The sequence below is a fragment of the Choloepus didactylus genome, chromosome 2 (assembly GCF_015220235.1).
Source record: "Choloepus didactylus isolate mChoDid1 chromosome 2, mChoDid1.pri, whole genome shotgun sequence".
Taxonomy (NCBI): Eukaryota; Metazoa; Chordata; class Mammalia; order Pilosa; family Megalonychidae; genus Choloepus; species Choloepus didactylus.
In genome coordinates, this window is record NC_051308.1 from 80,023,665 (window position 1) to 80,049,496 (window position 25,832).

The following is a 25,832-nucleotide window of genomic DNA, read 5'->3' on the forward strand; positions in this document are numbered from 1 at the left end:
TTCCATGACCTGAATGAGAAGAAGAAAACTAGTTCATTCTAGAGTATCAAATTAGGAGTCACTGACTCAACACTGTTCTTATCAGCTAACTCCTTAGAAATCCAGAAAATGACTGGTCTCCTTGCAGACAGGCTTGACCTTAGGAATAGAAAACTTTAATAGAGTTGTAGCATATAAAGGCGATTAGAGATGGTGCATGCTTAGGCTATTAAATGTGATTCTCCAAAGAGTTAACACAAACAGTAGTCACAGAGAGCAACTATTTGAAAGAGTTTTCAATTTTGTTAGTATAATTGCTGGCTGAAACAAGTTCCCAGGACAACGTGTACAGCTGCATACCAGCTGTTATTGTTCCACCTCGGCAGACAGATTGCACAAATACAGCCTCACCATTCAACATGACCCAGGGCCAAATTAATGCTGAATATGGGATCCTGAAGCAGACACAAATGGGTGATCAGAAAGTATGAAGAACTGTCGAATACATATAGAATGTGCTGAGATTATCTAGGTACAATGGAATAAATTCAACCAGTGAAAAACTCAGTCCTAACTGTCAGCTGAAGGGCCAGTATTACCTTAAAAACTCATCTTCAAAATAGGTTGTTTTTAAAAACTTATCCCATCTCATTCCCTTAAATTTCAGTGGCCATTCTCTTGCCAATCAGCTAAATGCCAAGCAGTGCAAGGGGACGATACCATAGGAAGTACATCTAAATTAGCACAGTTTACAAATACGGGCAAGTAACTTTTATAGATTTGTACAAAATAGGAATTTTTAACTAAATTTATTTGTTTACCAAAACAACTGCAATGAAATGTACAATCTGAGAAAACTCCCCTTTCAGACAAACAAACAAAAGGCATAACAGTTCGTATCTCCTGGGTACGTGCAATAAGCCCTACCTATCTTACTTGTGTCAACGTCAATTACAGAAAGGGCACATTAAAACAAGCAGAGCTGGATATGGGGAGTTTCATTTCTAAACTTCCACAATAGAATATAACAAAGCAGGTGATTAAAGAGAAGAAGTAAAAGATAACAGCTTTAGAATTTTTTAAAGCTAACAAAATTCTATACCAAAGGCTATTAACATAAAAACAATGGTACTATCATATGACTATGGAGACAGGAGGAAAACAAAGGTTTTGAAACAGACATGACTGCGGGGAAGACAGGCACATAATCTCTTAGGGAAACTAGACGTTTCCGTAACATACCAAAGTTTAAGCCATAGAATACAGTTCTACTCTCTCCCAATCACCCCACCACCACCACACCCCCGCAAATCACCTCTTGGAGCTACTATTGAATAAGACCTCAATAAAGAAAACCTTTTTGTTCATATTGCCGGATTTCAATATCCAAAAATGTCATGTACTCATCAGTAAAGTGAAGGGTCAAAATTGATTTAACACAGTAATTAAACATGAGATCATAAAACAGCCATTATGTGAACAGAGCAACAATTCTTAACTGAACACTAGATATTTCCATTATCAAGACATAAGATAAACTTATCTTAATCTGTATATCTTTGCCACCTTATCCGAAACCTTCACTAAAACAGACAACATTTCCAAGTGAAATCCCAAGCCAAGAATTAGGGCATATGCCTTATAAACCCAACCCTCATGCTTACAAGACTTCAATACCAGGCTAGTAGGTCATAAGTCTAAATCCTTGAGCTGAGCTAAAAGAATGAGGCCAGCATTCACTCCCACTCGAGCAAACTGAGGCAGAAAACCCAAGAGAAATCCGCTCACTCCGCTGAATAAACAACAGGGTTCTAACTATGGGAACTGACTGACACCTGGGATTTGGTGGCGTTTGCTTTCCATAAAGAAAGCAAACAAGGTAATTTAATAGTAAGGAGATAAAATTTTTTAAAAGTAAGGCAATGAAATATAAACTGCGTAAGTAAAACCTATATTTTAAAAATATGTAGTTGTTAAGATATAGAAAGGAAAAAGACACCATAATTTTATGGGAAGCTATTTCTTGTTCTCTTACATTCATATACTATTGAGAATTAACTACAGTTTGGATTTCATCCATTGCAGAAGGGTGAGGAATGGTAAAAGAATAGAGAGAATACAGTCTGATGAAAAAATAAAGAGATTCTAATTTCTTGTTATAATAGTAGAATAATAAACCAAGACCAACTCTAATACCTCACCCCCACAAAAAGTCACATGAAGTTTGACCAGAGTATTTTTATTTATTCGACAACTATTTGCTAACTGAATGTAAATCAATGTCCGCCACAAGCTATACAGAATATTCTGTTTCTTCATGTTGCTAAAATGCCTGTTACTCTCCTGTCTTCTTTAATTCCTAATAAACTTGGCCACTAATTCTCTCAGATCATATATAATTTGTATGTCTTCAAAAGAAAAAATAACTACAAATACCATAAGACATCCTAAATATGAAGATGTTTTTCTCGGTTTTCACAATTGCTTATTAATTTCTTACCACAGTCACCCATTAAGTCAAATAATTAGTCTTGATAATTTCAAGTCCAAATTCTTTCATTCAATATTTAATGAGTATCTGCCATGTGCCAGGCACTATTCTAGGCACTGGGGCTATAGCAGAGAATAAGACAAAGTCCCAACCTTGTGTGGCTTACAGGCCAGTAAGGAGTGGGGCTGGTAGGAGATAAATTTTTAAAAAAATTTAAAAACTGCATATGTCAGATCATAAACAACATGGTGAAGGAACAAAGTGGATTTGGGGATAGAAGCATGGGGAGAGGAGTGCTGTTTTATATAGGTATCAGAGAGGGCCTCACTGACATGGATAAGGTGACATTTGAGAAAAGTGAGACAGTGTGGGATCTGGGGGAAGAGGGTTTCACAAACGGCAAATGCAAATACTTTGAGAAGGAGCAGCTGACAAGTTCCAAGGAGTGGTGAGGAGGTCAATGTGCCTGAAATCAGAGTGAGCAAGAAGGAAAGTGTGAGCGGATAAGGTCAGAGAAGTTGGTGGGGAGAAGGACTGCATTTATGCAGGGACTTGGAAGCCATTCTAAGAACTTTGACTTTTTATTCTGAAAGAGATGAAAACCCACTGGGGGGCTGGTACAAGGGAATAACATTATCTGACTAGTATTTTAAAAGAATCACTCTGACAATTGCCAAAAGATGGAAGCAACCCAAATGTCCATCAACCAACAAACACAAAAAGAAAATGTGGGGTATACACACAATGCAATAGTACTCAGCTCTAAAAAGGAATGAAGTTCTGATATATGCAACAACATGGATGAACCCTGAAAACATCATGCTGAATGAAATAAGCCAGACACAAAAGGACAAATATTGTTTGATCTCACTGATATGAAATGATTAGAATAAACTAATTCATAGGATCAGAAACTAGAACACAGGCTACCAGGGGCCATGGTGAGGGTAGGAAATGGGGAGTTAATTGTTAATTGGTACAGAATTTCTATTTGGGGTAAAGGAAAAGTTTTGGTAATAGAGGATGGTGATAGTAGCACAACATTGTGAACACTCTTAACAGCACTGAAGTATATATTTGAATGTGATTAAAAGGGGGAAAATTCAGGTATTAAGTTACTATAGTAAATTTTTTTAAAAAAACACAAAAATATAGGACTGTACAACAGAAAACAGTGAACCCTAATGCAAAATATGTACTATAGTTAATAGTGCAATTATAATAATATCCTTTCACCAATTGTTGTAACAAAGGTGCCACACTCATGCAAGGTGTTTAAAATAGAGGGTAGGTATATAGTAACTCTTTGTTTTCTGGATGATTTTTCTGTAAACCCTCAACTTCTCCGATGCAAAATAAAATTAAAAAGAAAAAGAATCATTCTGACTGCTAAACTGACAAAAGACTATAGAGAGAACTATGGAGATACAAGAAGACTAGTTATCAGGCTTTTGCAGTAATCCAAGCAAAAGACAATTGTAGTTTGGTCCAGGATGTAAGTGGTGAGCAGTGATTAGATTCTGGACATATTCTCAGAGTAGCGCAGACCAGTTTTACTGATGAATAGGATGTAGGATGTAAGCTTCTGCTTAGCAATTAGAAAGACGAAGCTGCCATTTACTGAGATAGCAAAGATTATGGAAGGAATGGGGGTGGGAGGGGTACAGTGAGGAAATTGGGAGTTCACCTTCGGATAAGTTAAGTTTGAGATGCCTATTAGACATCTGAGTAGAGACGTCAAGTTAGCAATTAGATATACAAGTCTGGAATTCAGGAAAGGTAAATCTGGAGTCATCAGCATATACACAGTATTTAAAGTCATGGGATGGGATACAGATAGATGAAGGTGCAGGGAAACACAACATTTAGAGATGGAGGAGGTAGGGAGGTTCCAACAAAGGAGACTCAAGAGGAACAGCCACTGAAGTAGAAAGAGTCAGTAGAGTAGAATTGCAGAAGCCAAGTTCTAAAAAGCTACTCAAGAAGAAGAGAATGATCAATTGACTTAAATACTCCTGAATGGGTGAGAAAGATGAAGGCTAAGAACTGGCTACTAGATTTAGCAAGGTGAACGTCACTGCTAACCTGAGAACAACAGGTTTGGTTGGGATGGTAGGGACAAAAGCCTAAGAATGTTAGGAGGGGAATTGGAGACAGCTGATAAACATAATTTCTCCAAGTAATTTTTGGAAAAGGAAATGAAGCAGTAACTAGAGGGGAGAAGGGTTTTAAAGAAGAATTTTTTAAGTTGGGAAGACAGCATGTGTTAGATTGATGGGAATGATCCAGCTGAATTTACACTGAACAATGATGATCTTCTCCGGAGATACAGTTGGATTAGGTGGATTTAGAGAACCATTTTGATCCATGGTGAAGCTCTTTGGGAGAAGCTCCCCAAGATTTCCCTCAAGAGAAGGAACAATGGGCATTCCCTCGATCACCATAAGTATCCAGACTAAATAGTTGGTATCCAAACAGTTCAAAATTCACAGGAGATCGGGAAGTCCCTGCTCCCAATTAGTGCCAATACAGGTCCAGGCTCTCCTGCTGCAGTTGTTTCTACAATCTGGCTCAGACTGGCTGTTAGAACCACCTGAGAGTTTTTGAAAAATCCAAATTATTGAGCCTCATCTCCAGAAGTTCCATTTTGGCAGGTTGGGAGTGGGGTCTCCAAATCTGCATTTTTTGGAAGCACCCTAGGTGATTTTTATGCACGATGACATTTGAGAAACATGGTCTGTTCTAGTTTGCTAATGCTGCTGGAATGCAAAACACCAGAAATGGATTGGCTTTTATAAAAGGGGGTTTATTTGGTTACACAGTAACAGTCTTAAGGCCATGAAGTGTCCAAGGTAATGCATCAACAATTGTGTACCTTCACTGGAAGATGGCTAATGGAGCCCAGAAAACCAGTTAGCTGGGAAGGCATGTGGCCAGCATCTGCTCCAAGTTCTGGTTCCAAAACTGATTCTCCCAGGATGTTCCTCTCTAGGCTTCAGCTCCTCAAAAATGTCACTCTTAGTTGCTCTTGGGGCATTTGCCCTCTCTTAGCTTCTCCAAAGCAAAAGTCTGCTTTCAACGGCCATCTTCAAACTGTCTCTCATTTCCAGCTACTCTCTCATCTTCTGTGCATTCTTCAAAGTGCCCCTCTTGGCTGTAGCTCCTCTTCAAAATGTCACTCTCAGCTGCACTTCAAAATGTCATTCACAGCTGCACTGAGTTCCTTCTGTTTGTCAGCTCATTTATATGGCTCCAGTGATTTAATTTAGACCCACCCTGAATGGGTGAGGTAATGCCACCATGGAAATTATCCAATCAGAGTCATCACCCACGGTTGGGTGGCGTGCATCTCCATGGAAACACTCAAAGAATTATAATCTAATCAACACTGATACATTTGCCCACACAAGAGTACATCAAAGATAATGGCATTTTGGGGGACATAATACATTCAAACTGGCACATGGTCCTATTGTAACTTCTTGTCCTTTCTGGTTCTCACCCTTTGAAGATTTAACTAGTGTGGTGGTTTGAAGCTGTATGTACCCCAGAAAAAAAATCACTAAACCTAATCTATTCCTGTGGGTATGAACCCATTTTGAGTAGGACTTTTGAAGAAGTTACTTCAGTTAAGGTGTGGCTCATTCAATCAGGATGAGTCTTAATCCTATTACTGGAGTCCTTTCTAAATGGAATGAAATTCAGACACTGAGAGAAAGCCAGAGGGAGCAGCCAGAAGCTGAACATCAATAAAACCTGGAAGAGAAGAGGGAGACCAGGAGACTCCACCATGCATTTTGTCGTGCCACTAGCTAAGGAGCAAGGATTGCCAGCAGCCAGCCCCAGAATGCCACAGTCTTCAGGAAGAAAGCATTGCCTTGATGGCATCATGATATGGACTTTTCCTAGCTTCAAACCATGAGCAAATAAATTTCCATTGTTTAACCAGATCCATTTCATGGTATTTGCTTGAGCAGCCTAGGAAGCTAAGACAGGTAGGAATATCTTCTGACCTTGGTTCTGACCTGTTGAATGAATTTAGGTGTTCCTAGGCAGTTACTTCCATATCATGCAGTTCAAGGTAAAATTTACTGCAAGGGTCAACTGTCTTGGCATGAGCAGTATACCAGAATAATGGCAGTCTACCTTCTTTAAGACACATACAGATGCCAAACTCACAGGGGCTGCTCACTCCATATCATGGAGGCTTGGGGTGACTGGACCAGCTGAACCTAAACTCCACAACATTTTTCTTCAGACCAATTTCCTCTATCATTCAACTTGTGTACCCAAGGCCCTACTTCCTAGGCTCTTTCAAGTAGAATATACTTTTGATTTTGAGAAAGCCCACTACCACTGAGGGTTTCATAGGGGTTTTCCTTTCCTACAGGCATTGGTCAAGATTCCCTGCAAACCAAATTCCCATCCCTTCTGACTCCTGTCCTTCATTCCTCCCTGCAAGAATCACTAATATTTAATGAAATGAAACAAGACCAATAGCAATTCTCTATGGTAAAGGAAAAATATGGAAGCAAAGAGTTAATACCTGCTTCAGTACATTTTAACAGATAAGAAAACACTTTTCCTCCCTTGACTAGAAGCCTAGACTTGTTTAATCCTGGTCTGTGTTGGATAGTGTTGGCATTTTCAGAGAGGGTGTTACATTCTGTTGGTTAAAGACTGTCATTAGAAATATTTACTTTTCAGAGAAAAATTTCAGGTATTCATTTTAAAATATATAAAAGGGGACTTCAGAGCAAAGTGCCAGATGTTTATATATACATACATACATATGTGTATACAAAGGGAGAGTATTTGAAGAATTATAAGAACATTCTTAAAGTCCAGACTTGATATTTTGAATTTTAAATTCTCCCACAACATTTGTCCCTGACATATAGGATGTGCTTTCTTTTCATTTTAGAAATGTTTTGAAGTTAGTGATCCCATCTCCTTCTAGACCCAAGCCTAAGGACATACCTTAAGTAGCTTAGAACCTAAGGCAGATGTTGGCAAATTACGATCTGTGGACCAAATCTAGTCTGCTGACAATTTCTATAAATAAAGTTTTACTGGAACACAGCCTTGCCCATTCATTTGCACGTTGATTCTGGCCGGTTTCAACCTACAAGGGCCGAGTTGAACAGTGTGACAGAGACTTGAAGGACCACAAAGCCTAAAGTATTTACTATCTGACTTTTTACAGAAAAAAACTGTTGACCCTTGATCTAAGGAATCAAATAACTACCTATATCCATAATAGCAAAGATTTCTACTAAAACAACTTCTACATTTTCTGCACGACATACTGTTTTAAATTTTACTCCAAAGAAATCTATTTTATTTTTCTCTACTGTCACAAAAAAATTCATGCAAGGAAAGAAGTCCAAGAATATTTATTCAGAAATTTTGCAAGATTGATAGCAATTTAAATACATTTGATACTTAGAATGACATTTTAGCTCCACAGTTTCAGTTCTTTCTTTATTATGCAATTTAGGGTATATATAAAAAGGTGGAGACTTTCAAAGCTCATGTAGCCTATGGCAATTTTTGAGGCTGCTTGTTGAGCTGTGTGTCGAGGGGTGACACCTTTCTGTTTGTATGTTATATTTTACAATAATGAAAATAGCTGAAGTTGTGGAACTGTGACCCATGACATTCTTTGAAAAAAAAAATGACATTTTATTATTCCATTCGGAAAAAATCCACTTTATTTTCTGGCAAGTGAACAGTTAAAAAGATCAGCAGTTAAAAGTTGAGGGGTAAAGATAAAATTCATTTCAAAAATGCGATCTGTACTAATATCCTTCAGCTCTATATTTTATATGGTCCACAAAAATGAATCAGTCAAACAGACAGACAAGGAAATACATACTGTTGGAAAAAGTAGCAGAATTTTTCCTATGGTATCCTCTCCCATCCCCCAACTTTCAAGTAGACGCTTAATAAGAAGCAGTAGGAATGAAAGGAGGGAAACTGATAAATCAAGTCAACAATTTCAATAGCTGCGATAGCAGGAAAGATGGTACGTTGAAAACTGTAAATAAAGTGGAAAATGCAAGTAGATCTCATTTAGATCTCTATGAAAGCCTCCCTCCCTTGTCCTCTGGGCTAGGAATTTAGTCCTTCACACAAGGCCTCCTTGTACTTCTGCTCTTCTAAGTGGAGGGACAATTTACATCATGAAATACTCTGCCAGCTGGCATTCTCTTCACAAACGACTGATTGTGAGCAGATGCCTTCATAAGATAAGTATAAATGAATACACCCCCTTCTTCATTTTTCATTCATCCAGCCTCTTTGCAGAGAAATAGAAATGCACCCCCTTCACACAACCCTTTAGAAACCAAACTTTGTGTTTTCATCCCTTCGTCTCTCATGGACTGAGCCTGGACTTGCTATTCCTTTCCCGATTAAATTATGTCCCCCCCATCAAATATCTAATGCATGCAATTTTCCCAAGACTATTTGTAAATAATTTGGCACTCCTTGTGCAAGCATTTGCTTATACTTTCTAATGACTTAGATTAAAAGCTTAATATTTTCTAGTATACCTGCGAATTTAAAACATTTGATAATTTACACAAAGAATCAAAACTTTCAATGAGAAGTCAACCAAAATTATTGGTGTATTTAGTGTTATAGATTAAATAATTGCACTGATATGAGTTTTTTCCTAATTAAATCACCTTCCCTTCATGTACATTATCATTTCAGAAACTTCTTTGTTTTAAAACTTCTCTTCAATTGGAAAATAGTCAAGAATTTGAAAGGTAAATATTAAATGCCCCTTTACAACAGGAAGAAGCTTTGCGATCACTCCCAAAATAATTTTATAGATTACATATGCACCAGATTCAGTGAGAGAGTGGTGAGGGCAAAGACAAGATGACCTGAAAAATTATTTACACAGCATATCTCAGTCGGATTCTCAGTACTTCAAACACATAGGCCCTTCTTATCTGCTTTTCCCTCTACACTGAGAGCAAATATTTAGCAGTGATATCAGAAAAAATGTTCTTTAAATCCATCCTTAGCCATATTTCAAGCAGACAGGGCTATAGTTCTCATCCATGGGAGTATTTCATACACACCAACAATGGGACTTGTTCTACCTTTCTATTTACATTCTGGAGAACAGCCAAGGTCCTTTCTAGCTCTCTTTGATCTAGTGCCAGAGATTTGGTATCCAGTACCCACCTAGAAGAAATTCCCTTTGCAGCATCGGGACTAAATAAATACAAACTGGGAAGGAGATGGAAAATATTCTATAAACCTTCCCTATATCATATCACTCCCCAGCTTACAATTGTGGTTCATTTTATGTCTCCAACAACATACCTAAAATTCTCCAACATAAGTGAACCTTTACTCCAATCTTGCCATCTTTATTATGATATGCCATTTCTCACCTCTAAGCCATTCTCTAGCCTTCACTCCTTCCAAATCCTATCTATCTAGGTTTAGTTCAAGTGCCACTGTCTCTGTGACACTTTCAACTTTTATCACCCTACTTTTCTGAACACACAGCACTTAAAATCCAACATACAAGTCAGTACTTGAGTTATTTACTACTTTGTGTACGTTTCTTTCCCCCAACAACAGCTTAACTTCTTCAAAAGCAAGGAATCCATCTATACATTTTGGTATTCTCTATAATAGTATTTTTCAAGATTTTCTGAACATGACCCACAGTAAAAAAGACACTTTACTTTGAAATCCTAAACACACACATGTGATTGATGCACTCTAATATTCCAATCAATTCTATTTTTCATTCCATTTGTTAGAAAAGGCTGGTCATAGCTCACTAAATTGATTTTATAACATTAAGGAGTTGTGGCCCACAATTTGAGAAACACTATTCTATGGTCCTTAGGGCACTGCCCTTGGCACAAAACAGGTGCTCAATTAACATCTGTTTACTGTGGAATGACTCATCTACCACACACAGGAGATTAGAATTCTACAATGAAACAATGTGCTCTGGATATTGACATAAGGCTTAAGATGATACTTTTCCAAACTTTCTTCAAATTACTTTAAAAACAGGACACCGTAAAAAAAAATAACCTTTTTGTATGTGTCAAACTATAACAAGGTAAAAGAAAAATCCCCGTTCTTAAAGCTAAAAGGGCAAAAAATCCATCCAGCAGCCTGGCATCCCTAGGGCCAGAGAAGCCCCCAACCCTGTATGAACTAATCCTTCGGAGAAGTTCTTTTTAGCAGCTCTTGATTTCCAGAAGCCCTTTAACCATGAGGTCTGATAAGCCCTCATGGTGGTAGCAAGGATTTCCTCTCTGTGGGGTAGATGGACAGTTGCCCAGTACATGGGGTGAGCTCTTTGATACTTATTGAGAAACTCAGTTCTCCAAGTTTCATATACACAGAACTTTTCTCTTGGAAATATCAGTAACTGAGATTATCACATTTAGTTTTTTCATGTTTTGTTTATATGACACACACACACACACGAAATGCTTGCTTTTGAGGGCCAGGACTCTATCTCCGCCCCTGCTATACCTTTACTGTGAGGCATGTTTTGTCTGTTAGGGAGCAGAGTGTCTGAGTATAAAATAAATAAGGGAAGGAGAGGTTACTTAGACAAGTCTGGTTTGTTGGTTGGTTGTTCATTCACTAATTCATTAGTTTTGCAAATGCAGGCTGAAATTGTTCCAGGCAGTACGTTGGGCAATGAAGATATAAGGATGAAATATGACTTGGTCATTGACCTAAAGAAATTCAGTCTGACAGATGAGAGAAGACAGAAATAATTAAAGAGCAAAGTAAGAGAAGCCCAACACTAGGGAATAAGGAGCAACCGTGAGTCTATTTGCTTATCTGTAAAATTAAGAGTTTAGACAAGATGAATTTTAACATATATATCCAGCTCCAAAAAGCCTGGTCCTACAAACTTACTTGTCAGGGACATTTCTGAGAACACCTCCCTCACAAGATCTTTTCAGTACTTCTTTTCTTATAGTAACATCTAGAAAAATGCTAAAATGCCATAGGAACTGATTTTACAAAGATGAATGACATCACAGACATGAAATATAAGCTGGTTCAAAGTGAGTTCAGCTCTAAAAAGACAAATAATTTTCTGTACCTCTACAATGCTTTTGCCAAAAGTCTGTGCTCAGTCAAGTCCTATATGCCCAGTTGCAGCAGGCTTGTGTTGAATAATTTGCAAAATATAACAGAAGTTAAGGTTCCATTTTACAAGTCAAAAAGTTCTAATGACTGGGCCTAGGGTTCTCGAAGAGTGGCTTCCATCCTTGGATGAGAAAATAACCTGGTTTCTATGTCCATGAAAGATAAAGCAGTCCAATGTGCAGGCTCCAAACAAATAATTAAACATCTCTGTCCACATCTAGCAGTAAGAGACAAAGACATGCAATGTTTTAGAATAAGCTTTTCAATAGAAGGAAAGAAGGGATTTTCTGCTCTTGCTTCTATCATTTGAAAAAGTGAATGTCTGGATCCCTTTGAAAATTAGTCCAATCTACAAAAAGGTGTGGAACTAAACTGAACTACCACCACTCCTTCAGCTCATGCATTCTTCCACAAAAGTCTGGAACAAAGACCCCATTGACTTATGCATGTAGGCGGATTAGAGTTGCAATGCAGCCACATGGTGCATCACTGCACAGTGATGCCACCCTGATAAGTCATCAAGGAAGACTTCTCTAGATTTGCCTCCCTGCTTTCCTTCTTCCCACAGAAATATAATTTCAAGTCTATTGTATAGCATGGTGTGTAATCTAAGATAAAACCGGCCTATTTATATATTTTAACACTGATACAGGCATGCCACTTTTTATTAGCCTACTTATTCTTAATGCTGTTCTCAACCCTTCTTAGAACTCCCCTAAATGGCCAGGCTTAGTGGACACAAATGTGTTCTAAGAGCCAAACACTCTTAAGTTCTTAAACATCCAGTGAGAACCAAAAATGAAAGATACTACCATGAAAAATTAAAGGACTATGAGAAGGGGGAAAAAGACTAAGTGGTAGAAAACAAGAACAAAGGATATTATCTAGGTAAACCAATTATCACCAATTATCCATCTTTTTAGAATCTATAAAGCATGTTTTTAAACATCTTTATGGCATTTACTGAGTACCTACAGTAATGAAGTATGTGACAATAAATGTGTTCTCTGCCCTCAAAAAGTTTACAATCTACTGGGACCACAAACTCGAGTGCAACACAGAACTGGAAGTACTCAGTGTTGGAAAAGCATAAATAGGACAGATTCATCCAAATAGATGATTTAATAAACTTTCAAAAAGCAGACTGTACAAATTTAGATTTCTTCTTCTGAATAAGTAATAAAGTAGGAGTGGGTAGTTTTGATGCAACAGACAAAAGTAATATGTACTCTCCACCGTGTTCTCTTTCAATGCTTCTCTTAATGTTTTAGTATAAGAATTTTAAGAATATTCACAATGAGCATAATGCCTGGCACTGTCACTCTTAATGCCAAAATTAAAAAGAGGAAGCATTGTAAGGAACCTACAGAGAACTTATATGAATACATGTACAGATAAGGACTGATGCTACTTCTAAATACCACATATGCCTGAATATAATGAAAGCATTTCCCCCTAAATCATCTTTTGAAAAGGGACAACTGTCTTGTATTCCAGTTCCCAATTACTTCATTTTAGACCACAAATTACCATGGGGAAATCAAAATAGCTTAAAATGACTTCAAATAACACAAGTTTTGGAAGCTTATAAAGGACACCTATGACAAATGTTTTTTGTTTGTTTGTTTGTTTTGTTTTTAAGAGACAAAGACATTAACGCAGGGTTATGAAATTATTCCTGGGAGATATGCTGTTTGTGGTAACTAACAAGCCTTTAAGAAATATTTTAAAAGATAGACAGCAAGTCCCAAATGTAAATCAATATGATAAGTGAAAATAAAAACAAACAACTATCCTAATGTTATGTGAATCAATATGTGTGGCTGGAGACAACATTTCTAGTGACAGCAACCTTACACAAATTTCCAAAGTATTATATTACAATTTATTTAGAAATGAAGATAATATGCTCTGGAAAACTGTGCTGATGACCAAAAAGTGGCCTTAAAAACCACTGATGTCAAAGATGTGTGTAAAGAATTTGACTAAAATTGTTCCATAAAATATAAGAATGTGGAAAAAATCTAAATTTTTTATGTATGATTTTAAGTACGTAAATTCACAAATATTTAAATAGACATCTGATTATTTCATCTACATACCTAAAATTTCTATATAATCAAGTTGGACAAAAACCTTTTTAAAAAAATTTCCTAAAAGGAAACTGTCTAATATTTGGGGCTGTCTTGTATACATATCATATGGTAAATTTCATGTTATGACACAAAAGAAAGAAGATAGTAGCCTAATTGCAATTTTGTGTGAAAACAGACCAATATTTACAGAGCAGTTAATCCCAGAAATACTAGCAGAAGTCAGCAAGCGTGTGGGTAGCAGACTGGCTACCTGTCCAGGTAGGATTCTTGCTATTCCAGAGAGTAGCACAAGTCACCCAGGTAGAACGATGCCTCACTTGAGACTCTTCCACCCACCCCCATTTTATTTCTACTTTACAAAAGTAAAATAAAATTTAAAGATACTAGAGAAAGACTAGTATGGACTGTTTCCCTTATTTATTTGCCTTTCACCAATTGAAAAAGTTATTCACCTTTCTTTGCTTTTTCCAAGTCCTCCCCACCTGCTGAAGTCATTGTGAAGGTAAAAAATGTTGGAAGGGTATTAGTACAGAGAGCAGGAAAATAAACATTCGACTAACTAGAAGGAGCTTGGTTACCCAAGGCCCGAGAGCGCCTGCTCCATTCTGTCACTAACAGTACAAACAACGCCGACATCCACGTCAAGGCTGAAGGTGGGGGGATGTCTTAGTTTGTGGGGGCTGCTGTAACAAAACAGCAGCAGTTTACTGCCTCTCAGTTTTAGAGGCTAGAAGTCTGAAATCCAGATGTTGGCAGGGCCATGATTCCTGTGAAGTCTGCCGGCACTCCACGGCATTCCTTGACGTATGGCCTAACTCAATCTCTGCCTCCATCACATGGCTGTCTTCTCTCCCTGCCTGTTTCCTACTTCTGACTGTGTCTAAATTTTCTCTTTTTATAAGGACATCAATCATATTGGATTAGAATCAACCCGAATCCAGTATGGAGTCATCTTAACTAACAACACCTTCAAAGATCCTATTTCTAAATAAATTCATGGGACTGTGTGTTAGGACTTGACCATATCTGTTGGGGTCCATAACACAATACAGTCCATAACAGGGCACATCACCAGGGAAATACCTTGACCCTGAAGTGCGCTGTCTGAAGTCACAGATCTCACTTCAAATTCCGGCACAGTGATATAGCTGTCACATGGTTAATACTGATATTAATAAATCCCAAAGGATGCCATCTTTAAGGTTCAGTCATGTGCCTAAAATGCCACAGATATTTTCATCATTGATACTAACAGAATGAAAGATCATCAAGTGTTATAATCACATTAACAACACAACTCCATTTCCAACAGTGATACCAAAATATAAGACACTATTTCTGGATGAGCTGAGGTAATGTAGAGAAGAGAAACTGTTGTGAAGTCCTGGCCCTTCAACTCCCCTTTCTTAGGCATGCACACATGTATGCGTACACACACACGTATATGCACCTGTTACAAACCACTGTCAATTCTTTTTGCTCTGACCCTTCAAATTGCACAGTCCCTTGCCATAACATCCTTACAAAGAAGTCATCAAAGATAAATTTAGCCATCAATCTCTGTACAATTGAAAAGCATTACAAAATTTCATTTAAAAGACTTGTTTCAGAAGCCAAATGAACTTTGTGCCTTTCAAAGGCAGTTTTCATTAGAAAGTACTAAAATCTGAGAATACTAGTTCTGCCAAAAAGTTGTCCTAAAGCCAGACTTTAACTCCAAATAAGCACAGCAAAAGGTTGTGATGCAAAACCAACAAGAAAAATAAAATCCTAAGACAGTCTTACAGCATAAAATTCTCTATTTACCTTAGTATTAAAAACACTATCACTAAACTATAATGACTGAGATTTAACATACAGCCACCAAGCCTGGGAAAAATAGAAAGAAACAAAAGCCCTGATCCCCTAAAGGTCTGAGCCCACAGACCACTAACCATGGTTGGGGTATCATCAGTGGCCCTAAGCCCCAAGGCTACAGGACCAGAAGAGAGAAGGGAGAACAGGGAGACACTTTAGCTGCATGAGGGAAGGCCAAGGCAAAGTAATGGAGGTGGGGAGGATGGGGCTGAGGCTCTGCAGGCTCAAGCTGTACTCTCCCTTCCCATCCCCACCACTTCAGGAGATGGAGCTAAAACAAGCTGCCTTCAAGTTTTGACCATTTTATTTAGCCATTGTTCAGTCTCTGAAAATGGATGATCAAAGATGAGGGACAAAGTCTAGAAACTGTATTTTGGTACCTTAAGTATTATCTGTGAGGAAAAAAACAGCCAGTACAATTAAAAAAAAAAGCTTTCTCTCCCTCCCGTTCTCTTTTTACATTTTCATAACCCTGTTATTACTCAAGAAGATTTCCTGTCATTATAAGAGGGCCATGGTAATAAAAGCAGTTATATTTCTATTCAGTAGAATTCTGTAGAATCTATCATAAAGGCTGATCATGTTTGTTAGGTATTTCAAGCAAAACCAACTGATATTTAGCTTTTCAGTTTCAGAAATTTTAATTTTCAACAGTCCATCAACTGCTGATTAGGCTTTTGGGAACCTTGTGGTAACCAAACTGATTTATACACCATTAAAAACACATGTTAATTCTTGATAAAAGCTATTCTTGACAAAACAACGGCAGCAGGCAACTGCACAAGGCAAGTCCTCACAGAAGACCAAATTATAGATCAGAAAGTTGCTTGGTAAGCAGAGAATTTAAGTAAACAGGAGCTGAACATTCTTAGGCAACAATTTTATCAAATTATGGCAAACTGCCCTCCTCTGCTCAAGAGATTGTTCTCTCTAAAAATAATCAGATGAATTGTCTAAAATTAGAGCACTCTCTCTCCTAGAGAGTGGGATACAAATTAAAATTCTTATCCTTCATTTCTCCTTTTACAATATTCCATATATTTCACTCAAGCTCCTGTTATTACAGTTTCTTATATTAATTACATGCCATGATTCCCTCAATCTGGCAAATGTTTCCTTTAAACCACAACATAAGAATGAATTAAAATCACTCATCTATTACAGTTTCAGTTTTCTCACTTTGACTCTAGATTTTGGGATTTAGGATCCTGTCTCCTTAATTGGGTTTTTAGTCTTAAGTGCATTTTAAAAAGGAATCCTACAACTCAACAACAAAAAGACAAACAACTCAATTAAAAAATGGCCAAAGGACTTGAATAGACATTTCTCCAAAGAAGATACAGAAATGGTCAATAAGCACATGAAAAAAAAATGTTTAACATCATTAGTCACTAGGGAAATGCAAATTAAAACCGTGAGATAACATTTCACACTCTCTAGAAAAGCTACTATTAAAACAACGGAAATTAACAAGTATTGGAAAGGATGTGGAGAAATGGGAGCACTTGTTCATTGTTGGTTGGAATGTAAAAGGGTAAAGCCACTGTGCAAACAGTTTGGGGTTTTCTCAAAAAGTTAAGTATAGAACTACCATATGACCCAGCAATCATACTTCTAGGTATATAACCAAAAGAAGTGAAAACAGGACTCAAACAGTTATTTGAACATTGATGTTCCTAACAGCATTATTCACAATTGCCAAAAGACGGAAGTGACCTGTGCTGGTTTGGATATATTATGTCCCCCAAAATGCCATGTTCTCTAATGCAATCTTGTGGGGGCAGACATATTAGTGTTAATTAGGTTGGAACCTTTTGATTGAGTGTTGCCACAGAGATGTGAGCCAGTGAACTGTGAGTGACACCTTTGATCAGGGTACAACCTCTTGACTGAATGTTGCCATGAAGGTGTGGCCCAGCCCATTCAGCGTGGGTCTTTGATTTAATCACTGGAGTCCTATATATGAGCTCAAACAGAAGGATCTCGCTGCTGCAATCAAGAGAGACACTTTGAAGATGGCCACTGAAAGCAGACTTTTACTGATGCTTTGGAAATGCTAGCCCAGAGTTTGCTCCAGAGAAGCTAAGAGGACAAAATGCCCCAAGCCCAAGAATGCACAGTTGCTGAGAGAGGAACTGGAACACAACTCGGGATCAGCAGATGCCAGCCATGTGCCTTCCTAGCTAACAGAGGTTTTCTGGACACCACTGGCCTTCCTTCAGTGAAGGTATACTCATGTTGACGCCTTAGCTTGAATACTTTTATGGCCTTAAGACTATAACTGTGTAACCAAATAAACCCCCTTTGTAAAAGCCAATCCATTTCTGGTGTTTTGCATAACGGCAGCATTAGCAAACCAAACACAACCCAAGTGTCCATCAACAGATAAAGAGATAAACAAAATGTGGTATACACACACTATGGAATATTATTCGGCTGTAAAAAGGGATGAAGCTCCAATATAGGCAGCATGGATGAACCCTGAAGACACCATGTTGACTGAAATAAATCGGACAGAAAAGGACAAATACTATATGATCTCACTGATATGAAATAGGATAAAGCTAATTTATAGAACCAGGAACTAGAATATACATTACCAAGGACCAGAGTAGGGCTAGGAAATGGGGAGTTAATGCTTAATTAGTGCAGAGTTTCTGTTTGGAGTGATGGAAAAATTTTGATAACACTGGGTGATGTTGGTAGCACAACACTGTGAACATAATTAACAGCACTGAATTACATATTTGAATGTGGTTAAAGGGGGAAATTTTAGGTGGCATACATGTTACTAGAATAAAATGTTTTTAGAAACCATAGGTCTATACAACAGAAATGATGGACTGTAATGTAAACTATGGATGACAGTTAATAGTATAATTATAATAATATTGTTTCATCAATTGTAATAAAGGTACCACACTAATGAAAAGTGTTAACAACAGGGAAAACTGTGTGTGATGGGGCATATGGGAACTCTGTGTTTTCCACATGATTTTTCTATAAAACTACAACTTCTGTAATAAAAATATTAAATAAAAAGTAACATTCCAATGTGATACATATCTTTCCAGTTGACATCTTATTTTCTAGATGCAAAAATTCATAAGGATCTATAACTAGTCAAGAATAAAAAATATGACAAAGTTCCTTTCATAACTGTAATCTATGCCACAAGATTATAGTAAAACACACAAACACATACAAGCAAACAAAAAGCAAAACACAACTTTTAAAGGTTAAGAAAAATAAAATGTGTGGGTTGAATAAAACAGAGAGAACTTCACTGCCCCAAACAAGTAAACTTCAAGCAGATGAGAGAGACAATTGGTGGATAACAGCTCATCAAAAAAAGCAAACAGTACTGAGATTAAATTTGCTGAAACACAGAAGAGGGAAGAGACACTCTTGCAGACAGTCAGCAGAGTTCACTACCATTGGTCTCATCTCTTCAAAATGACTCAACAGGATTATCTCTGGAATCACAAAGTAAAAAGAAAATGCCATAGAATTATTCTGCCAGGTACTTCAAAGGAATCTCTGCTTCCCCCAGATTTTGAGCAAGTGTATGTGCTTTTCAAAAGAAAAAAAAAAAGGGAAAATGGAAGGGCAATTAAGGTTTGAGATTGTTTTCATTTTTTTTCAGTCCTTTCTTCTATTCTTTCTAAATTAGAGACAAAAACAAACTACTCTGTTCTCTGAAGTACCTCTTAATTTACACCAGCTACCAAATCGAACTCATGAAGCACAATTTTGGCCTTTAAGGCTACTTCAAGAGACAGTAGTGGAAAGGCCAGTCCACTGGGTAACAACAAAAGCCAACAGGCACTTCTTTATCTAGCTGGGCATGAAGTTAAAATATATGTCTATGCTTAAATATTTAGGGTAAGGCATTAGATGGTGGGGAAGGACATATTGGAGTCTCTAAGAGAAAATGAAGCCATTTTTTTTATTTTTTGCATGTGCATGAATATTTTGACTGCCAAGTGATTTTCTGACAAAAATTATAATAAAGCTTCAATATCCAGTGGTCAAACATACAATATTAATTATTGAGAACATTCACATGAAGAATTGCCAATTGAGATGGCAAAAAAGCAAGGGAAAAAAACTGACAGACTGATATTGCTCTAATGTGGCATTAGATGAATGGTGATCTGGTATACCTTCTCTTCCTAAGGGTCTATAATGATCCAGAAGTAGGATATACTAAACGATGGGAGAAAGAGGAAGCTAACTCTTCCTTCCTGTCCATACCACCCTGAATGTAGATAAGAATCAACATAATTGGGTTCCATTGTTTCCCTAAGCTGATGAACAAAGATGTCAAGGGATAATGAACAAATGAACAGAGTCATGGAAAACATTAATGAAGCAAAGTACCACTAAGGCATTTTCCTCCTTTTTCTCAATTTTCCTCAAAATACCACAATAGCACTCTTTTCACCCTTGCTGCTAAAAAAATAAAAAAAAAAAAAGGACAAACATTAATTAGTCAAAATGTATTCCGGAACATTACACAGGGAAAAAGGCAAATGAAGGGGAGCAGAAGGTTACGAAGTGTGCCTAACAATCACAAAAAAAGCTTAGAAAGCACACAGCCTTTTAAAGGATGAATGGATTCTTCATTTCCAACCTTCTTTACCATTGCAGAAGCATAGTTATAGACTCACTATTGGAAAGGAGTTGCTAAGGAAGGAAACTAAAGTTTTCTTTATTCATGGCTATAAGACCTGCTAAATGACAGAATGAGATTTTGTGATACATTGTTTATGACAGCTGCAGAAACATTTATAGAAACTGACCACACAAAAAATGTCAAATCCACTGATTTCTTATGTTCCAGTGTGCCAACAGATAAAGAAACTATTACTATACTATCTCACCCTTCCTCTCCACACAGGAGGCAGCTGAGAGCTACAAACCACAACATTTCAGACCCTGAGAATTTGATAATTTGTTTTAAAAGAAATTAATCAAGGAAATAAAAAATAAATCCATGATATAACATTTTATACCCACCGATTGGTAAAAATTAAAATATCTATCAATATAAAGTGTTACTGAAGACATGAGCTAGATGGTGAGCTTACTTCTAGTTTCTGCCGTCCTATATACAAATGTAGTATCACTGCAACTCTGCTAATACTAGAGTGTATATACACTATAGAAGCAGATTTTGGAATCTGACTCATAATTAACAATTTTTATGGAAAAAAATGCACAAAGCAAATCATGCTTGAAAATTTGGAGCATATCTAACTCATTCAAATGTTGAAGACTGACTCTTACATATATGATTTATATAAAATTGGGTATATCTCCTCTATATTCCTTCATCATATGGTCAAAGAACATCTTCTAGATTAAACTATACAAGTAGTGTTTTCGTTTTGATGCTGACTGCCTAACAGTAATTTTTCTTTTTTTTTTTTTTTTAAGTTCTCATATATATTTGATTCTGGCTTAAGGAAGTGTTCCTCAGACAATAATAAAATTAGATAAAATAAAGAGGAATGACATTGAAGGTCACAGATGAATTTAAAAAGCAAAACTTGAACTTTAACACCCAACAATGTTGCTACAAGTATATCCAGCTGATTCTGTCCTCTAACCTGCAGTACCCAAAAGACATTCATTCCCTATAATGTGAATATATCATCATACACCATTCCCAGCTTCCAAGGGAAGAATTCTCTCTGGAAGTGACCATACCCATAAAAGAGGGTCTCTGCAGAAAGAATACAGTGTTTGAAAACAGTGGAACTGGAGATCCCTAGCTGTCAACTCAGGTCCTAAAATGAATCACAGATATATATAACAGTCAGTCAGTACCTCTGAAGTCCAAGATATTCAAAGGGCTGTCTGCAGACCTTGCAAGGACCACTTGAATTAAATATCCCAAAGCCACACAGACTTTGGAATGTGTTGTATCAAGGAGTTCACCATGGTCACATTATCACAAACAGTGCCCTCAAATAGGAGTCTTAAAGGAGTTCAAAAGGCCTAACTTCACCTACATGTTCTTAATTGTTCTTAGCTCCAAAGTAAACAGTTTCTTTGGTTCTCAAGAGGTATTTTTATCTTTTAAAAAGCATAAAAATTCCCCATGTTCACCCAGACACGTTAACCATGACTAAGGCCAGTAATTTTCTATTCAGAATCAGAGCCCACACATGTACCTCACATATCAACCACCATAGTTGTAGTCTGTCTCCCTTAGTGTCCAGATACAGAAAATACAGACTGTACTATCATTATTATTTTAAATTACAGCTTTATCTGAATACGGATGAAATGTTCAAGTCAGAAACTCCACAAGGTAATAGCTAAAAAACACAGTATAAAATATTTTCCTCCGCCCACGTGTAGACAAAACATCTAGACACACAATTCTAAGTTACTCATTATCTCCCTTCCTGAATCAGTTACCAATTCCCTAACTTGACAACATATATATACACACACATACACACATCAGCTTTCAAATTTAGAGTCATGAGACATTTCCTGGATTGGCCTTTTGTGAACCAAAAAAAAAAAAAAGGCTTCCTGACATGTAAAATGTGATTTCCTAAACAGCAATCTTTAAAAGTACTGTTACTTTGTATAGCGACACAGCAGGTGGCAGGCTATGATGAAACAGGAAATGAGAACAAATGTCTCCCACACAAATTTGCAGACTACCACAGGGAATACATCAGCACACAATCTCACATCTTTATCATGCAACCAGCCATTATCTGTAGGTTTTATCTTCCTTTACTTCATCCTTCCCCACTGCTCAGTTATCCTTGCCACCTGTCTGGCAATTCTTTACGTATTAACCAAAGAAATTTCCCAAGGGTGGCATTACTGTGGGAGAACTGAGAACTCCCAACTAAGATTCTGAGAAAGACCCCACTGAACTCAACCAGGGAAAAAAAAAATTCCCTAAATTAAAAGCTTGTCTTCTCCCTTAAGCACAAAATAAAAAATATAAAATCAATATCTCAAGAAATAGTTAAACCCTTTCTCCTTACTACCTCCAGAAAGTAAGATTTTTATCATTACCAACTAGATATACCATTCAATCCTCTTATAATTATAAAATTCTAGAAGGGGATTTTTACCTCACCACCCCAGAGATCAAAGTGGACAAATAAATACAAATGGTGGTAGACCCACCCATGCATTCATGACCCAGACAACAAAAGAAGAAAACACAGGCGTCACCATCATCCTCAGAAAGGAAGTATCCCAGGAACAATTGAGCAACCACTGAGCATCCAGTCATTCAACCACTATGACAAGCTACAGCAATGCCTTAAAGAGCCAGGACAACAGAACCCAACAAAGAGGGCTCAGCTGTGAACCCCCCATGGAAGTACTCCCTGTCACTTTACTTAAAATCACAGAGGTTTTAAGGTGGAAGGAAAAGAATTCCCCAAGTTAACTGCCTCATTTGTAGGTAAGGAAAAAGGCTCAGAGATTAAACGATTTGCTAAAAATAGTATTATGGAATCACAGAAGATTGAACTTTATGACTGGGTATTTGTCTCATAACAGGGCCATGAAAGGATGATTTATTAGGCCATAAAATTACTCAAGTTTTAGAAACTACAAATCTCGTCTTTTCATTCTCATGTTTAAAGTCTTTCAATAATTCCCCAAAGCACTCTGGAACCCCACTCCCCACCCGCCCCCCAAAAAATTTCCTTAACATATGAGGTAAACATTCATGATCAAGTCTAAGTACCTCTTACAAGCCTACACACATCTTACAATCCAGAACATGCACTGAAATGTCCAAGTCATTCAATCATTCCTCAAGTAATTTATGAAGGGGCTACCATGTGCCAGACACTGTACCATCCCAAACTACTTAAAATTACTCAACCAGGCCATACTTTGTCGGGGCTCAGTGCCTTTGCCCAAACAGTTTTGTCTACTCGGAACATCCTCCCTATTTCTTTCTACTTCTTCTATTCACTGACAATCCGTCAGCGGTAGCTGCCTGAAGAAGTATTCTGAGGTTCCTTAGGAAGCAGCACCAAAACTGGCACACGAGACTTGTCATGGGCTAGGTGGTGCCAGCAGCACCCTACTCTCTTCTCTGACTCGAGAAGCTGTTAACCACCCAACTGTGACTTACCTACTGTCTGGATTATTTACAAGCATTATGTTTCTAACTCAAAAAATCCAGTTGTGTTCTAGTTTGCTAATGCTGCTGGAATGCAAAACACCAGAAATGGATCAGCTTTTATAAAAGGGGGCTTTTTGGTTACACAGTTACAGTCTTAAGGCCATAAAGAGTCCAAGGTAACACATCAGCAATTGGGTACCTTCACTGGAGGATGGCCAATGGCGTCCGGAAAACCTCTGTTAGCTGGGAAGGCACATGGCTGGCATCTGCTCCAAAGTTCTGGTTTCAAAATGACTTTCTCCCAGGATGTTCCTCTCTAGGCGCAGTTTCTCAAAAATGTCACTCTTAGTTGCTCTTGGGGTGTTTGTCCTCTCTTAGCTTCTCTGGAGCAAGAGTCTGCTTTCAACTGCGGTCTTCAAACTGTCTCTCATCTGCAGCTACTCTCTTAGCTTCTGTGCATTCTTCAAAGTGTCCCTCTTGGCTGTAGCTCCTCTTCAAAATACCACTCTCAGCTGCACTTCAAAATGTCACTCACAGCTGCACTGAGTTCCTTCTGTTTGTCAGCTTATTTATATGGCTCCAGTGATTTAATTTAGACTCACTCTGAAGGGTGGGGTAACACCTCCATGGAAATTATCCAATCAGAGTCATCACCCACAGTTGGGTGGGGCACATCTCCATGGAAACACTCAAAGTATTACAATCTAATTAACACTGACAGGTCTGCCCACACAAGATTACATCAAAGAATACGGTGTTTGGGGGGACATGATACATTCAAACTGGCACAGTAGGTATTATAAACACTCACCTTTAGAAGGAGCATTCCCTGGCACACCTAACTCCTCCAAATGCTGCGTTCTATCACCCTTCTTGCAATTTTATATAGATGGTATCTAGCACACTGTTATATAAATTTACTTTTATAACAGATCTCTCCCCAGTATTTCTATTCAACATATCTTCTCTTCTCCCCCACCCTCCCAAATCCCCCAAATCCCACAGAAACAACAGAACAGAAGAATATACACCTCCAACTAGACCGTAATCTCCTTGAAGACAGTGACTTTTACCTTTGCTGAATCTCCTACTGCATAAACATACTAGGACATTAAACTAAATTTTTAATAATTACATTTTATATATCTTGATGAACAGCTACTGTCTTACTTTGAAAAAATGAAATATATTTATTGTTCCAAGACAAATACAAGATTGTTTTGAAAATTTGGCAGTTAAGACAAAACTAAAAATGTCTATATGTCAGCGTATAAAAGGACCTAAAGTTCTGACAATGTGTCTAAACCACTTTTGAGTTCTTCAGAAACAATTTAGTATGTACAGTAGTTTGTAATGAGAAGGTACCTATTAAATTTTAAAATATATACAGCAAGTAGAGTTCAACTGTGACTTTTTACATTAAAAAATAGTAATAGCAAGGAAACAAAAAACTTACTACCAGGCCATTCCCTATTAATTCACTCTAAAATGAGAACAGTGGTCAGGCTGCCTTTATTGGCTCAAGGTAAAATTATTGTTACTAAAGCTTAAACAGAAAATGATAGGGTTTCTAATAATTTGATTTCTCAGAATTTGTAACTACAACCTACCACCTTGAGATCGTTTCAAATGCTCCAGGTCCATAAGGTTAATTGTCAATCTAATAGAAGGTTATTCCTCAAAGGAATTTTGATTTGGAATTTATGGAAAATAAACCTAAAAAGGGCTAAGAGCTCAAGATCAAAGTCACACTCTCCATAAGTGGCACAGGAGAAATTTGAGTTGATGCCCAACACCCTGTAGAGTAAGTACATTTTTCTTTCTAAATATGCCAAAACAAACTCAAGTCTATTCAGGTTTCTCCTACAATTAGAGTCTATGCTATAAATTTTGACAAACTCACAAAATGTAATTTCAAAAACCTTTACACCATGAACAGGTATCATCAACATAAGAAAAGCACAATATTGAGATTTTCTCCCAACCGTTTTCAGTAATTATAATGGCTTTGAGAGAGTATTTTCAGTTTTCTGCCTTGAAGTGAATCTCTCATATTAAGTTATCCAGTCCAGAAGTACCAAGTTAGCAAAATAGACCAAAAAAAAAAAAAAAAAAAAAAGTAGCA

At 37.4% G+C, this 25,832-nt stretch overlaps 1 protein-coding gene across 1 annotated transcript in view; it reads right to left on the bottom strand.

Annotated features, from left to right (window-relative positions):
• The window catches only part of LAMC1 (laminin subunit gamma 1), a 118,595-nt gene that overhangs the window by 53,912 nt on the left and 38,851 nt on the right, over positions 1–25,832 (bottom strand). The window lies entirely within an intron of this gene.